The sequence below is a fragment of the Orcinus orca genome, chromosome 14 (genome assembly GCF_937001465.1).
Source record: "Orcinus orca chromosome 14, mOrcOrc1.1, whole genome shotgun sequence".
In the NCBI taxonomy this organism is placed as follows: Eukaryota; Metazoa; Chordata; class Mammalia; order Artiodactyla; family Delphinidae; genus Orcinus; species Orcinus orca.
Window position 1 is genome coordinate 8,108,631 of NC_064572.1, and position 17,947 is coordinate 8,126,577.

The window sequence follows — 17,947 nt, forward strand, 5'->3', positions numbered from 1 at the left end:
GGCGCATGCGGTCGTACAGGGAGGGGCCTGGACAGGGGCCCCGGGGGAGGCTTGTTACAGGTGCTGAGTTGCCCGCGACATGTCACTGCCTGGCTGGGGGGTGTGGAACCTGCTGTCGCGTCGCCCCCGAGCGGCCGCAGAAGAGGAGACGGGAGGCACGGGCCCGACGGGGAGGCTGAGTCCGGGCCGGGGAAGGAGAGACCCCGACGAGGGCCGAGCGAGGCGGGGAAGGGGCGCGCCAAGCCAGGCCCGGCCGCTGCCGAGCGAGCGTGGGCGCAGGGACATCGCGTGGGCTCGCCTCCAGGGCCGACGACCAGCGGGCAGCGGGTGACGGCGCGTGGGGTGGGCGGACAGAGGCCGCGCACGCAGTCAGGCTGGGGTCTGCGGGCCAGGCCGGCGGCCCTGAGGGTTTGCAGAAGACGGGAGGGAGGGAGGATGGACCCCACTGCCCTCCAGCCCCTCCGACAGGACGGCTGCCGGGACTCAGGGCGGCTAAGCGCCCCTGGGTTTCCAGGGCTCCCCTCCCCATGGCCACGCGCCGCCGACCACAGCGAGAACGTGGCCCACGTGTCTCCCACCGGAGACAACAGGGGCCTGAAGGGCTGGGGGAGGGGGACGGGGGACACCGCTGCCGAGTGACGGCACAAAACCACTGGGCCAGCTTTTCGGAAGTAGGAAGTGTATGGAGGCTCGTTAGGGACTGAATTGTGTTCTCTCCAAAATCCGTATGTTGAAGTTAGGACCTCAACATCCTAACCCCCAGGACCTCAGAATGTGACTCTATTTGGAGACAGTCTTTAAAGACGGGAGTTAAAATGAGGCCATCAGGGTGGCCCCAATCCAGTATGACTGGTGTCCTTATAAGAAGAGATTAGGACGCAGACAAGCACAGAGGAAGGACCAACAGGAGGACACGGGGAGAAGACGGTCGTCTAATAGCCAGGGAGGGAGGGCTTGGAAGGGACCAACCTGCCAACCCTTTGATCTCCGACGTTTAGCCTCCAGAATCATGAGAAGATACATTTCTGTTGACTAAGCCACCCAGCCGGTGGTACTTTGGTTTGGCAACCCTAACTAATGCCAACGTTGGTACCAGGAAGTGAGGTGCTACTGTAACAAATACCTAAGAAGTATGGAAGGGGCTTTCGAACTAATAGTGGGCAGAAATGGAGGAGTTTCGAGGAGCGTGTTAGATAGAGCCTGGGTCGCCTTGAAGAGACTGTGGGTGTGAAAGGTGATCCAGAGAGAAGAGGGGGCCTACAGAGACCCCTACAGAGAGGAGCACACACACCATCACAGACAGGATACAAACATAACCGCTGAAGGTGCCCCCGGTGAGGTCTCGGAGGGAAATGAGGAACAAGAGACGGGGAAGGGGAAGGGAACCTGGAGGAAGGCGCTCCCTGTCAGAGCGGCAGAGATCTCAGCTGCATCACGTGTTCTAGTGTTTTATGGAAGCAGAACCTGCAGGTGACCAGCGTGGATGCACAGCTGAGGAGGTTTCTTTTTCTTTTCTTCTTTTTAAATTTTATTTATTTTTGGCTGTGTTGGGTCTTCGTTGCTGCGCGCGGGCTTTCTCTAGTCGTGGCGAGCGGGGGCTACTCTTTGTTGCGGTGTGTGGGCTTCTCATTGCGGTGGCTTCTCTTGTTGCGGAGCACGGGCTCTAGGCATGTGGGCTTCAGTAGTTGTGGCTCACAGGCTCAGTATTTGTGGCTCGCGGGCTCTAGAGCACAGGCTCAGTAGTTGTGGCACACGGACTTAGTTGCTCCACAGCATGTGGGATCTTCCCAGACCAAGGGCTTGAACCAGTGTCCCCTGCATTGGCAGGTGGATTCTTAACCACTGCGCCACCAGGGAAGTCCCGCTGAGGAGGTTTCCAAGCAAAGTGTTGAAGGTGCAGCCTATTTTCTCCTTGCTACCTATAGTAAAATTCAAGAGGAAAGAGATAAATTGAAGAGGGAACCAGAACGTGTAGATTTGGAAAATTCCCAACCAATCCACACTATAAAAAATGAGAAAAGCTTGTGCTCTGGAGAGAGCACTTAGAGTGGTGCTGGGCAGTGTTTGCTAAGAAGCTTATGGACATGTGCCTGATGGATCCAATCAGCCGTCTCAGCAGAAGCCAGGGTAGAGGGGAGCTTCTCCAGGGGAGATCTGCGGAAGACCCTCTTGTTTGGTGGCTTAGACCCACCAGACCCAAGGTTTCTGAGAGTTTTATATCAGCAGAAATGCCACCAGCTTGGACTGAAGGAGACCGAGACAGGATGAGATGAAGGAAAGGCTGTCCAGGATTCTATAGGACAGGACCATAGCGCCAGCCCAGCAAATATGCCTCATCCTCCAGGCAGAGGGAAGAATGACCCTGAAGAGTGGTTTAAGTTTGGCTGTTACACGGCCCAGGGCACCGCGGGGGGGCAGAGCTGAGTTCTCTATTTCACTCCAGGGCTGAAGGGTCATGGCTGCCACCCTGGTGGACCCAGAAAGAAGAGCATGGAGCCAAAGAGGATTATTTTCTTTTAATTATTAAGTAGAGTTGGCTTAAAGTATTGTATTAGTTTCAGGTGTACAACATAGGGATTCGATATTTTTATAGATTACACTTCATTCAAAGTTATTATAAAATAATGGCTATGTTTCCCTGTGCTGTACAATATTTCCTGGTAGCTTATTTATTTTATACATAGTAGTTTGTATCTTTTAACCCCCTCCCCCTGTCTTGCCCCATCTTCCTTCCGTCTCCCCACTGGTAACCACTAGTTTGTTCTCTGTATCTGTGGGTCTGTTTCTGTTTTGTGACAGTCATTTGTTTTATTTTTAGAGTCCACGTGGAAGTGGGAGCGTGCAGTATTTGCCTCTGTCTGACTTAGTTCACTAAACATAATACCCTCTAGGTCCATCCATGTTGTTGTAAATGGCAAAATTTTATTCTTTCTTTTAAGGCTGAGTAGTATTCTGTTCTATACACACACACACACACCCCACATTTGATGTATCCATTCATCTGTTCACGGACACTTAGCTTGGTTCCATATCTTGGTAATGGTAAATAATTCTGCTATGAACATTGGGTGCTTGTATCTTCTCAAATTACTGTTTTCATTTTTTTCAGATATATACCCAGGAATGGGATTGCTAGATTATATGGTAGCTCTAATTTTAGTGTTTTGCAGAACCTCCATACTGTTCTCCACAGTGGCTGCATCAATTTACATTCCCCCCAGCAGTGTACTAGCGTTCCCTTTTCTCCGCATCCTTGCCAGCATGTGTTATTTTTTAACTTTTTGACAAGAGCCATTCTGACAAGTATGAGGTGATATCTCATGGTGGTTTTGATTTGCAGTTCTCTGATGATTAGTGATGTTGAGCATCTTTTCATGTGCCTGTCGGCCATATGTATATCTTTTCTGGAAAAATGTCTATTCAGGTCTTCTGCCCATTTGTTTAATCAGGTTGTTTGTTTTTCTGATATTGAGTTGTATGAGCTGTTTATATATTTTGGATATTAACCCCTTATATCATTTGCAAATATTTTCTCCCATTCAGTAGGTTGTCTTTTCATTTTGTCCATGGTTTCCTTTGCTGGGCAAAAGCTTTTAAGTTTAATTAGGTCACATTTGTTTATTTTTGCTTTTGTTTCCTTTGCCTGAGGAGACAGATCCTTAAAAATATTGCTACAGTATCTCTCAAAGAGTGCTCTGCTTGTGTTCTCTTCTAGGAGTTTTATGGTTTCCAGTCTTACATTTAGGTCTTTAACCCATTTTGAGGGTTTTTTGTTCTTGTTTTGTATATGGTGTGAGAAAAATGTTCTAATTTCATTCTTTTAGATGTAGCTGTCCAGTTTTCCCAGCACCACTTACTGAAGAGACAGACTGTCTTTCCTCCATTATATAGTCTTGCCTCCTTTGTCATCGATTAATTGACCATAGGTGCATGGGTTTATTTCTGGGCTTTCTATCCTGTTCCATTGATCTCTATTTCTGTTTTTGTGCCAGTACCATACTGTCTTGATTACTGTAGCTTTGTAGTATAGTCTGAAGTCAGGGAGCCTGATTTCTCCAGCTCTGTTTTTCTTTCTCAAGAGTGCCTTGGCTATTCAGGGTCTTTAAGTTTCCATATAAATTTTAGGATTATTTATTCTAGTTCTGTGACAAATGTCAGAGGTAGTTTGATAGGGACTGCATTAAATCTGTAGATTGCTTTGGGTAGTATGGACATTTTAACCATATTAATTATTTCAATCTATGGACATGGGATATTTTTCCATTTCTTTGTATCATTCAGTTTCCTTCATCTATATCTTATAGTTTTTAGAGTATAGATCTTTCACCTCCTTGGTTAAGTTTATTCCTAGGTATTTTATTATTTTTGCTGCAATTGTAAATGGGATTGTTTTCTTGAATTCTCTTTCTGATAGCTCATTATAATGTATAGGAAAGCAACAGATTTCTGTATATTAATCTTGTATCCTGCAACTTTACTAAATTCATTTATTAGCTCAAAAATTTTTTTGGTGAAGGCTTTAGGGTTTTCTCTATATAGTATCATATCATTTGCAAATAGGGACAGTTTTACTTCTTCCCTTCCAATCTGGATACATTTTATTTCTTTTTCTGGTCTCATTGCTATGGCTAGGACTTCCAATACTATGTTCAAGAAAAGTGGTGAGAGTGGGCATCCTTTTCTTGTTCCTGATTTTAGAGAAAAGGCTTTCAGCTTTTCACTGTTGAGTATGATGTTAGCTGTGGGTTTTTTTGTTTTTTTTGTTTTGCGGTACGCGGGCCTCTCACTGTTGTGGCCTCTCCCGTTGCGGAGCACAGGCTCCGGACGCGCAGGCTCAGCGGCCATGGCTCACGGTCCTAGCCGCTCCGCGGTATGTGGGATCTTCCCGGACCGGGGCATGAACCTGTGTCCCCTGCATGGGCAGGCAGACTCTCAACCACTGCACCACCAGGAAGCCCTAGCTGTGGGTTTTTAATAGAGGACTTTTATTTGTTGAGATATGTTCCCTCTATACCAGCTTTGATGAGAATTGTTATCATGAATGGATGTTGAATTTTGTCAAATGTTTTTTCTGCGTCTCTTGAGATAATCATGTGATTTTTATCCTTGCTTTTGTTATTGTGGTGTATCACGTTGATTGATTTGAGGATATTGAACCATCCTTGCATCTCTGGAATAAATCCCACTTGATCATGGTGTATGATCCCTTTTATATATTGGTGAATTTGTTTGCTAATATTTTGTTGAGGATTTTTGCATCTATATTCACCAAAGATATTGACCTGCAATCTTCTTTCTTTGCAGTATCAAAGAGGATTATTCTTAAACCTTAAAATCTAATGGAATTTGCCCTGGTAGGTTTCAGACTTCCTTTGGACTGTCACCCCTTTCTTCCTTCCAATTTCTCCCTTTTGGAACGTGAATGTCTATCCTATGCCTGCCCCACCACGATACTTTGTTATAGCAGTTCTGACTGGCTAATACACTGTTGCCCTCATGAATCCCCAAAGCCACATGCACAGCTCAGCTTGGCCTCCTGCCAGCTCCAAACCAGATGTCCATAGGGTGTACACATCTGCAGGGACAGCCCTCAGCACTGGACAGGGCCTCTAAGCTCACAGCCCATGATGAGCTCCAAGAGCACAGGTTCAATCCCTGATTGGGGAACTAAGATCCTGCAAGCCAGTATCCTTAGGGTCAGAGGCCTTTGAGTGACAGAACTTATCATAATGCTAAAGTAGGCAATAAAATGAAGAAGGGTTGCAGAAAGCATTCAAATATAGACAGTGAGAGCTTCTTGGGGGAAAAGAACGGCTTGATCGGAGCAGGGACCAGAGAATCCAGTTCCATGTGGCCCCTGGGCTCAAGCCTGAGGCCGACGGCTCATTCCTGGACTCTGGGAGAAGGTCTGTGTGTATCTCCGACACCTCTAACCAGCCCTGCTGGATCGGGGACTTAGGTGATAAATAAACTAACATAGACAGGCCCACTTCCATCACCTCCCTCAAAGGGGGAGGAAGTGGAACTGAGAAATGTATTTAAAGAAAGTACATTAGTGCAAGTTCTTCTTTTGGTCTATGCTGATAGCTCAGTCGGTTTCTTTGGTATCAACTCCTTAAGGAAGCATATGGACTTCAGGCCAGTTCTTTGGGGAAGCAGTGAGGATCCGATTGGGACACGGGTCCTCTTTCCGGGTGGCTGCTCTCACAAGCCCTGCAGCCAGAGCTCACCACGTGTCCCTCTGTCCCTGTAATAAACGGGCCTTTACCCCGTGCTCTCAGCTGCAAGGAGCACGTGCGGAAGGGGAGGAGATGCATTCCTGAGGCCCTGGGCATGTTGGCCGAGCCGACCCCTCCCTCCGAGAAACACCCACCGTGTCCTTGCCTTCCTGGGACAGCAGGGCTCCTGAGAGGGCCGGTGGCTCCCACCCAGGGAGGGCCGGAAGCAGAGCTGCCCATGTGATAAGTGCTCTCGTCTGTCAAGTCTCTTTTCATGACGATAGCTTTGGGGAAAGAGCTACTCAGACCATCAGCTTGGGTCCCACATGCCGGACCTGAATTTTATTAGCTGCATCTGTCTCTCTCACTCAATGAAAACTCAGACTTTCCTCCCAACACAGCCTTTCACTGCTGCATCCCTTTACTTTAGCCGAGTCACCTCAAGAGACAGAGGATCCAGACTGTGAGGGATGTCTCCAATAGTTAGAAGCCCGCTGTGCAGCGAGGGCCTCCAGCATGCCCGTGGTCACACCACTGCAGAAGCACCGGATGGCCAGGTCCATGTCTGCATTCCAGTGGCCAGCGTCTAAAGCCAGCTCTTACATGGAGAGGTTGCCTGGGTGACGGGATTTTAAAAGATCGCGTCACCTCAAACTATCATGACCTGTCAATCTGTCACACCACCAGCAGTATTATCATTAAAATCCGTTGTCCCTCAATGGATATGAGTCTCATAGAAGGGAGGACCACGGTGCTTTTTAACTTGACCATCAACTACTCGCAGACCGAGCTCCCCTGACAACCAGATGACAGCCTCACAGGCAGCGAGAGTGGGCAGACACCTGCAGGGGAGCCAGAACCCCCGAGCAATCACAAGATGGGGCAGTGGGGGTCCTGACAGACGCTGCCTGTGCCCCGATGCCTGGCCCAGGGCTCTTTCTCTGAGTCACCCGTCATCATGGAAACGAAGAGCCCTCACTTCCAGGAGGCTCGTAAAAGCTTCTTCCTAAGACATTTTCTATTAAGGCATTTTCCTGTTAAGAAGACACACGGCTTCTCACCTCACACAAGGCTAAGCCAGATGCCATGCTGGCGTCCAGACTAGCGTGCGGGCTCTGAGGACACGGGCAGGTGAGTTCTGAAGAGGCTGAGGGGGCACTGGGCAACGGAAGTCACCTGGAGAGAAATCGAGGCAGAGGTGAGATGCTAGGCAGAGGGCAGCGGGGACACTGCTGCAGGGCAGAGCCCTGGTCACCCCTGCGGACTCGGGACATCCTTGTCTCGCGGCAGCTGAAGAGGACATGGATCTGTGATTGGGCCCGTTGTTCCCAGGAACGTTCACGCCACGAGGCCACGCCCCAACTTGCCTCCTTCCTGCCCTGCATGGACTCGGCTGGCTTCCTCAGAGCACGTGACGTGTGGGTCCTTCCAAGGCACCGTGTGCGGGGAGAGGCTGTGGATGGGGTCTCAGAGGAGGCTGTCGTTCACGTAGGAATCCATGGAGCTCCTCCTGGGAAATTTGGGGGCCAGGGTGACGGAAGAGCTCAGACTTGGCCCGGCAGGGCTGGGTGCCCAGCTCAGTGGTCACTTCCCTGTGCAAAGTGATTTGCCTCACAGGTCGCTGTGAGCAAACAGGTGGCCAGTAGAGGAGAGGCGGGCGCCCCTGCCCCTGTCTTCCTCAGCATCCAAGGGGGCCTGCGGAGGGCCGGGGCGGCCACATTCGCCGAGGCCCTTGCTCAGAAGGGAAAGAAACAGCTGTGGGGGCTTCCCAGGTGGCGCAGTGGTTGAGAGTCCGCCTGCCGATGCAGGGGACGCGGGTTCGTGCCCAGGTCCGGGAAGATCCCACATGCCGCGGAGCGGCTGGGCCCGTGAGCCATGGCCGCTGAGGCTGCGCGTCCAGAGCCTGTGCTCCGCTACGGGAGGGGCCCCAGCAGTGAGAGGTCCGCGTACCGCAAAAAAAAAAGAAACAGCTGTGGACGGCTACCCCAGAGCTGACCCACAGGCCAGAAAGAAAAAGGGGCTGGAAAGTCTAGTTCAGTAAAGGTCAGGCGGCCTGCATAATAATCATCAGTCAGGCTTGTCTGTTATTAACTAAGATACAATTGTGCTAAATACTCTTAATAAAGATACTCTTTGACACAATAATATCAACGGACACCAGCATAGTGCTAGCAGCAGAGTCAGCAAATAACCACCCAAAGATAATAGGTCCTAATCCCTGGTGCCTGAGCCACGGGACCAGAGGATGGAGCCTCCAGCCCCAGAGGGTGACTCCCAGACCTTGAACCTAATGGAATCTGCCCTGCTGAGTTTCCAAAGGGCTTGGGACTGGTGGCCCCCTTTCCCCTTTCATTTTCCCCCTTTTGGAATGAGAATTTCTGTAGCTGTTATTCTAGGCCTGTCCCACCATTTGTATTTTGGAATAAAGAATTTATCTTCTAGTTTCGTAGGTCCAGAGGTGGAGAGGCAATTTCCCCCAGGGTGGTTCACATCCAGAGTCTTACCGAAACCTGATTTACATGTTGTGCTTTGAGGCTTTTGAGCTGATAGATTTAGATGAGATTTTCAACTTGAATTGATGCTGTAATGGGTTGAGACTTTGAGGGATGTTGGGACGAGGTGAATATATTTTGTAATTGGAATGGACATGAACTTTAGGGGCCAGAGGCTGGACTGCTGTAGGGTGGCTGAATAATGGCCACCCAAAGATATTAGGTCCTAATTCCTAATTCCTGGAGCCTGTAAATGTTACCTCATAAAGAAAAAGGGTCTCGCAGTTGTGATTAATTTAAAGATCTTGATATGGGGAGATGACCCTAGATTGTGCAAGAGGGCCCTAAACCCAATAGCAAATGTCCTTATAAAAGAGAGGCAGGGGAGAGATGCCACTAAGGAGGAGAAGGCAATGTGAAGACAGGCAGAAATTTGTGCTCACAAATGCCTGCAACTTTAGGAAGAGAAATGAAGCCTCTGGGTATAGAGAGATCGGATTCCTGTATGAGGGAAGCTGCGGTGCAGGGAGGATCCGGGACACCTCTGCTTAGAGACGCCCCGAGAAAGGTGCAGCTGAGGGTGTTCTCAAATTTGTTGTTGTGAAAGAAAAAGCATCAGCTCCGGCTTCCTGGGGCTGTATTAACAGACCCCTCCCATCTCCCCACCGCCATCCCACCTCTCCGGGGTCAGGAAGCCCCGCAGACCTCCTCCCCTCGCAGAGCCTGGGGAGAGGGAAGCGCTGGCCGGTGGCTGACCTCCCAGGAGAGTCAGGGGTCAAAGCCCCCCTTTCCACCCTCTGAACTTCCACCAGAAAAGAAAAAAGAAAAGAAAAATAACAGCGGGGTGTTTGCTCAGTGCGAAGCTTTAGCATCACTGGTTGGTGACAGAATCGCGTGTGCAGGTCACTGCTTGGCGGGGGCAAGGGTGCTGGGCGCTGCTGTGTCCCGGGCCTGATCCCCGGGGCCAAGGGCCAGACGCTGTCCCGAGGGGCAGAGGCCTCCCAGGCGCCTCTCGGAGGTTCCTTGGCTCCCGGGCTGCTCAGGACGCAGGGTCAGGTGGTGCGGTCAGAACCGCTGGGTCCCTGTCACGAGATGCCCGGCGCGAGCCAGCTGACCGGGGCGTGGGGCTGGGGTCCTGTCTCCATGCCCTTCCGGAGCCTCCCGCCCGCCGGCGCTGAGCCAGGGCTCCCGCAGCCCCCCTCCTTTAGGGAAGCAGCTTCCCAGGCCCCCTTACCCCTCGCTATGTGGGGCAGGGGCTCTTACTCTGAACCTTCGCTTCTCTCAACATAAATTGCATTTTCATTTAGTTATTTTTATTTTGGCTGCACTGGGCCTTAGTTGCCGCAGTCAGGATCTTTCTTAGTTGGGGCGTGCATGTGGGATCTAGTCCCCCGACCAGGGATGGAACCCGGGGCATTAGGGGCACCGAGTCTTACCCACTAGACCACCAGGGAAGTCCCTAAATTGCATTTCTAAGAAGCCACAACAACCAACCTGGATTTTGTGTTGCCTTGCGTGTTTTCTAAATGGTCTCATACGGTGAAATCCTATTTTCCCAAACTGGCTAAAACAGACTTGAAGCCACATCTTAGTGACACCGTGTGATAGCTGAGGGTGAGGTCAGGCTGCCTGAGTTCACGCCCTGGCTTCATCACTGACTGGCTGTGTGATTTTTGACCAAGTACATAACCTCTCTGTGCTTCAGTGTCTTCATCTACAGATTAGTGACCATGACAGTGCCTGCTGCTGGGGCTGTTGTTAGTATTAAAAAGAACTAATTTATGTACAGCACTTAATATAGTGTGTGGTACTTAATAAGTGGTATGAAAACGATGTCAGCTGTTATCATTAAAGTTTTCTATAAGCCCTGCAGCACCCAGAAATATACTAGGCACCCAGTGCCTCCACTCAGTAACTATTAATGATTCCGAAAGAACACTTGTGTGAAAGCACCTGCATAACTTTACATAGCGTCTGGTCTCAATTCTCCGTCTACGGATGGTGAAACTGGAGTCTAGGAAGAGTCCAGAGCTTGGGGTCATAGTGGACCTCACCCTCCATCAAGTCTACCCTCACTTTCTTTGAGAGAAGCCCTTTCGAACCATGCCAGCAGCTCACCATTCAGTGAACAGATTCCCAGCTGCCAGGGTGGCACAACTCACAGCAGATCTTCACATTATCAGAACAAGTTCTCTTACACGGAGCCCAACTCTGCCCTTAACTCTGACCACTAAGCTTACTGAATTAGTCCATTTGCTCTTGATCTGACAGCACTTCAAATACTTGACAACTAGGAACTCTTCAAGGGTCCACAATGGTACTCCAAGTTACAAGTCAAGAATAAGTGATTTAGCTAAAAGTTAAGTAACATAGTCAAGGCCCCTCAGCCAGGCTCATGTATCTCTGGAAACAGAGGCTCTGCTCCTGACCCCCAGTCCACACATGCTCCCCAAGGCCTGGGAGTCAGGCTTCATCACTCTTTCCTCCAAAACATACCCCAGTTCAGGGGTGGCGCTTATCTTCCGCAGCTACCCCAGACCAAGCCCCTACCTTCTGTGACCGGCCAGCAGCCCCGAGATGGGCCTCTTTGCATCCATGCTTGCCTTTCTTCAATACTGTCTTTCCCAACATCTAAAGTGATTTGTTAGAAAGAGATCACAAGCGGAAAGATACTCGACCTCAGTAATCACTAGGGAAGTACGAACTGAAACCATAAGAAGACACCACTTCATACCCACTAGGGTGGCTATAATACAAAAGCCAATCATAATAAGTGTTGGCAAAGGTGTGGAGAAATTGGAACCCTCACACATTGCTGGTGGAAATGTCAAGTGGCAAAGTTGCTTTGGAAAACAGTCTGGCAGGTCCTCAGAAGGTGAGCTATAGAGTTTACTGTATGACCCAACAATTCCACTCCAAGGCATCTTCCCAAAAGAAATGAAAATATATGTCTACATAAAAACGTGTACACAAATGTTCATAGCAGCACTATTCAAATGGTCAAAGTGAAAACAAGCCAGACATCCACCAACTGATGAACAGATACATAAGATGTGGGATATACATGCATGAGAATAGTACCCAGCCCTAAAGAGGGGTGAAGTGCTGATACGTGGACCAACCTCGCTAGCATTACGCTGCGTGGAAGAAGCCGGTGGTAAGAGACCACGTATTGTCTGATACGAAACGTCCAGGATAAGCAAATCTACAGAGGCAGAAAGTAGGTTAGTGGTTGCCCAGGGTTAGAGGGTGAGACGGGGGTGGGAGAGGGGAGTGTTTGCTAGTGGGTAGGGGGTTTCTTTGGAGATGATGACAGCGTTCTAAAATTCGATTACGGTGGTGACCGCGCATCCCTATAAATATACTAAAAACCACTGGACTGTATACTTCGAATGGGGGAATTTGGGGTATCTAAATTACGTCTTAATACAGCTATACACTAAAAGTGAATTTTCGTCGCCATTTATTTTTTTATTCGACAGCTTATACGCTTAAGATTAGTGCAACTGACACAACTTACCACACACATTTTCTCTCTTAAGAAAAAAGAAGAAAGAAAACAATGAGCCATTTCTTTGTGGAGATGGAACCATCCTGCTAGTGGTGGTGGCATCTGGGGGCTGCACACGTGATGTGGCGTCAGAGCTGTACACACAATTTCTACACGGAGAGAGAATCTAAATCAGGGCTGTGCCTGAGTTAGCAGCACTGCACCAACGCCAGCTTCGTGCTCTAGACGGTGGACGGCTGCCCTCCCCTCACACGGGGCCCAGGGGTCCCGAGGCCCCCTGTCTGTGCCCGGACGCTCGTGGTACTGCCGCCGTCCTGCTCTGGCCGCGCAGCTGTCTGCCGGGCCTTCTAGAGCGCGGTGTGTTTCTGTACGGACACACCGCTACTCAAAAGCTCCCAAAGTCTTGCCCTCACACAAGGCAGGGGTGCTTACAGATTCCTTTGCAAATCTGATCAACTCTACAGCCTTCTTTCCAGAAAACAAAAACAAACATATGCATACACAAAACACTATTTTCCTTTACCCTTGGAGCCCCTACACCTGCCCTACAGGGGAGCAGAACAAACCCTTCCCTGCCCTGCCGTCCCCACCAGGTCCCTTTCTCAGCACTCCCTCACCCCACAGTGGCTGTCCAGCAGACATCTCTCCCGGTGGCGTAGCGGGTTCCCCTGAAGCCCCAGCTTCCTCTCAGTCAGCTGCTCTCCCTAGGGCAGGCTTTCAGGTTTCGAGGCACTTTGCACAGAACTCTAACCTGAGTGTGCAAGTGCTCACTGCTTCTGCATCAGGACGTCCCCTCCTGGCAGGACCGCTGCTGTGGAGGATCTGGGTCTCACCGAGGGCTGTCGCTGGCATTTAGGAAATAGTTAAGATCCTTTATTTGTGCAAGGTTCTTCCTTGAATGACTGGTTGAATGTATTGAATGAATGATGGCAATGAACTAACTTACATTAAACAGTTAATGGAAGACATTATTTTTTTTTACTTTATTTTTTAATATGCTGTTCTTTTTAAAAATTTTTTCTTTATTTATTTTATTTTATTTTTTTGGCTGCGTTGGGTCTTCGTTGCTGCGCACGGGCTTTCTCTAGTTGCGGCGAGCAGAGGCTACGCTTCGTTGCGGTGTATGGCCTTCTCATCGTGGTGGCTTCTCTTGTTGTGGAGCACGGGCTTTAGGCACGCGGGCTTCAGTAGTTGTGGCGCGCGGGCTCAGTAGTTGTGGCTCGTGGGCTCTAGAGCGCAGGTTCAGTAGTTGTGATGCACGGACGTCATTGCTCTGCGGCACGTGGGATCTTCCCGGACCAGGGCTCGAACCCGTGTCCCCTGCATTGGCAGGCAGATTCTTAACCACTGCGCCACCAGGGAAGCCCGGGACTTTTTATCTTAAATGAGAGACGGTGGGCAGTGAGGTGGGCAGGGGACAGTGCAGGGTCTATGAGATCATAGGGGTGAGGCCCACCCTGCCCACTGCCCACTGCCGGGCTCCTTGGCTAGAGCGTGGTGTCAGCTGTGACTGTCCCTCGGGTACCATCTGCAGGAGCAGAGAACTTGCTTATTCTAACGCACTCCTGCTGAGTGAGCCAATCCTCAGGTAATCAGAGACCCGCGAGGTCCCTGTGTCTGCGCTGTTCATTCTCAGTTTGTTTACGCTTGTCCCAAAAGACATCCCGCAAGAAAGGCACCCCGTCCTTCCTGCAACATCCCTGAGGCCGCAGCCCCCCTGGACGGCAGGGAAGCCCTGCTGATTCAGCTGCTGGAGCCCAGCACACAGTGGAGACGGGTGGGGAGCGTAGCTTCTCCCTGCCGGGTGTCTGGCTGCTGCGTCTTCTGTCTTTACATTTTATCTTATTGTGGTAAGAGCACAGCGGGAGCGCGAGCCTGGAGCTGACGGGTTTGTACGCGTCCAACACGGTGCTGTCGACCACGGCCAACGTGACACAGGATGTCGTACGGCAGATCCTAGCGCCCACTCCTCTCTCCCCCCTGAGACTTTACGCCCCCTGACTGCAATTCGATTCCCCCCCCCCGCCGCCAGCCCCAGCAGCCACCATTCCCCTCCCTGATTCTGTGAATTTGGCTATTTTAGGGACCTTATGTAGGTAGAGTCCTGCCACTCAGGCTAAGGTCCTCAAGGTTCATCCACATTGTCACTCTTGCAGAACATCCTTCTTTTCAAAGACTAACGTTCCATCTTATGTTGACGAAATAAAAATTCTTTTGAAGGCAGGACAAGCGAAAGTTTTAAACATAAAATGCTCTCTCTGTCCGTTTGGGCCCTACCCCTCTTTAGTGTGCGTGGCGCATCTGCATTACATGTTACCCACGTCCCTTAGAGGACGCAGGAAAGCCTGCTCGCCAGAAGAGAAAGGCAATTTCCTCCCGGCGCCAGCGTAGTAAGTGTTCAGGAGATAACATTCCCTTCTCAATCCTGTAAGGGGTCACAGTGACCCGCTACTCACCTTGCTGGACTATGTACTCTGTCCACATGTTACCGTGATGTGGGATCCTTTGTCTCAAAAATGTACACAACTGTGCTTTGTCCTCAAGGCTTCATGAATGACTGTCTCCTGGGTTATAATCCTCATGTTGGCTTGAATAAAAACTTCCACTTCTTTCTTAGGTTGACCATTGATTAACTTTTCATCCACGATGTATGTTCCACGTTTTCTTTATCCATTCATCTGTCGGTGGACGTCAGGTTGTTTCCACATCTTGGCTGTGGTGAAGTGCTGCAATCATCATGGGAGTGCTAATGTCTTTTCAAGATCCTGATTTCAATTCTGTTGGATAAATACCCGGAAATGGAATTGCTGGATCACGTCGCAGTTCTATTTTTAATTTCTCCAAAGAAGACATACAAATAGCCAACAGGTACACGGCGGGCGGGGTGGGGGGGGAGCTAACATTGCAGTCATCAGCAAAATGCAAATCAAAACCACAATGAGACCTCACACCTGTTAGACTGGCTATTATCAAAAAGACAAAGACGGCGAGTGTGGTCAAGGATGTGGAGAAATTGGGAGCCTTGGACGTCTTCTGGGAGGATGCAAAGCGGTGCAGCGGCTGCAGAAACCAGCCTGGAGACTCCTCTGTTTTCTACTTTGGACTCTGGTGGTAGTTGGTCAAGAGAGCACAGTCTTAATACCTAATTAAAGCCTTTTGATTTGACTTGGAGGCAGACCCTCTTCTGAAAGCACCTGGACATCCACAGTCAGCTTTGGGCCCCTGGGTGTCCTCTATCCATCCCCATATTTTGAGCACCTTCTCTTGTGCCCTGAGATGTGCACACATTAGTGAACCTTTTAGTAGCAAATGTCGCCTGTTACCAAAAGGAAGGGTGGGCACTCTGCAAGCAGGGAAGGCTGGTGAAAGACACAGATTTAGAAGAAAGGAACCCCTACAGGGCTGGGGGTGGAGGGACTTAGGAGGCTTCCGAAATCTGTTCCGGCCTCCCAGCTCCTAAGATGTGGACAGGGGGCGCCCCCTACGGCGCCCTGCCCGTTGCCGTCATCCCGCTGCCCACATGCCTTGGACCCGTGGGGTCCCTCGGCTCCCCTAACCCCAGCCTGAGCCGGACTGTGTCTCCACTGGCTTCTGCTGGTGCGTGGCTTGGAAGAAAAAGGGGACACGGGATCCCCCATGAAACTACCCCCGGGATCTCATCTTTCAGGGGGTCTAACTTTTCACCCTGGAAAGATTGGCCTCTTCCTGGAACGTGCCCTGCGCGTTCCATCCTTTACTTGGCCTTCCGTTACCGGCGGGTGGGGAGGTGGGGGAATGGGGGGTGTGCGTAGCTGCACACCAGGCCCCCGGAGGGCCTGAGAGCAGGAGGCCTGGGACAGAGCTGACCTCGTGTCACCGGGTTTGTCACTCAGCCGGCCGAGCTCGCGGTCGTTAATGGGGGCAGCAGTGCCTGGGTGTCTACACCCCTCACATCATCAGGGTAACCTTGGGAAGGAAGCCAGGTAGGTATTTTATCCCCAGAAACCGAGGCCCAGAGAGGCAGTGGGCGCGTTCAGGGCGGAGCCTGTGCTCGGCTGGAAGCTCCGAAACCTCAGAGAGCATCCCCCCTGCAGGGGGTCATCCAGCACGGGATCCCCGGGACCCCCGCGGCAGGGCCAGGCTGTACGGGGCCGGCAGGATCTGGGCTTCACAGGAGACACCTTCCCTCCGCCTCCCCCTCCCTGTGGGCCAGTTCTCTCCGCCCTGGACGGCCCAGCCCTGCAGCATCCTGTCCCCGTTCCCGCTCGGCCACTGTCACGATGGTGGGGAGAAGCCTCCTGAGATGCTCCAGGCTGCCCCTCTGAGGCTGCAGGGACACACAGGGGACACGCAGAGAGCTCTGGGCAGCCCTCTGGAAACTTCCAAAGGGTGTCGGGGCCCCACGCTGAACCCACCAGCTCTGCGGGGTCAGACTCTATGTTCTCCTTGGCCTTTTGGGGGTGTGGCCAAAATGGAAGCTGGGAGACTCCCAGTCAGAAGTCAAGGCTCAGCTGGGTCGCCCAGGGGGGACCCCAGAGGAGGGGACGGTTCTGGAAGCTGAGACCACCCAGAGACCACGGCAGCTTGTTCGAGGGGGCCCGGCCTGCAGCCCTCCCTCCATCTCCCTCCCCCCTCTCCCCTTCCCACCCTCTTCTCTCTCCCTCCCTCCCCTCCCCACATCCAGGAACCACTTCCTCTTGATAGTGGGTCAGCAGTCAAGTAAGCCAGGAAACTGTTAAAGTCGGTTTCCTCTATCATGTGCAGGTGTTTTTTCTAACCCAAATGCAAGAGTGCATTTATATTTTATTAACATTCTTTGAATGCCTACTACATGCAAAACATGACGCTAGCTTCTGCTCCGACACCCTCCGGGGTCCCTGAGTGAGCCTTCCCCATCCTGCTGGGCTGGTCATCTCCCCCACCGCAGCCTGTCCGGCCTGAGGTCGTGCTCTTCCCCAAGGGCACCAGGCGCTGCTGCTCTAGACCCGCAGCGCCCAACCTCGGCCTGGGATGGGCCCAGCAGCCCTCGCGCCCCCGCACAGCCCGGCTGAAGACGAGGCTGTCGTGGGTCCCTGAAGCTGCTGGGCCGACTCTCCCCTTGGGACTTGCCCCAAACAGACCCTCTCAGCCTAACCTGACCACCTGCTGCCTCAGCGCTCCCCAAACCTGAACCTTCCCGTCTTCTGCAGAACTGGATCTCTTCACAAATACTATACAGGCACTTTTTGGTTTGCTATGTCCTCTCCGCCCTTCGCGAGGGCAGGGGTGTTTGTCTTGTACCCACAAGGGCCTGGACCTAGGAAGCACCCAGCACACATCTGCAGGAGGAATGAACGTGGAATTCAGCACCAAGTTCCCTTCCCACTCCCGCCCCGTGACAGCACGGTTGGAGGTCTATGACTTGTTTATGGTTCTCTCTCCTCGCTCTGGAGCAATAGAGACCTCGTGTCTTTCTTACCTTGGCATCCACGGTGCCTTAGAACCCTGTGGGACCCTAACTCAGCACCTCTATGGAAGGAACGCGCTGTGTCTGCAGCCGCGAGAGGCGCACGAGGTGTCCTCTGCCGCCCTCTGCTGGGCGGACGTGGAGAGGCTCACGGAAGGCGCGCGGATTCTGGGAAGGCAGGGGCTGGACCAAAGACTAGGTGTGAAAACATCGTTTTTCATTCTAACTCTTGAAAACAAACAAAGCTGCCCACACCTTCCCAGCGCTTGTACAGTCTACAGCAGGACAACAATCCTTCCAG

At 51.4% G+C, this 17,947-nt stretch overlaps 1 protein-coding gene across 1 annotated transcript in view; it reads right to left on the reverse strand.

Moving 5' to 3' along the window:
- Positions 1-153: 153 nt before the first annotated feature.
- Positions 154-17,947, reverse strand: part of PGBD5 (piggyBac transposable element derived 5) — a 111,997-nt gene continuing 94,203 nt past the window's right edge. Inside the window, exon 8 of the mRNA XM_049696981.1 lies at positions 154-1,919. The gene's annotated coding sequence lies outside the window, so the exon portion shown is untranslated. The remainder of the gene's footprint in view (positions 1,920-17,947) is intronic.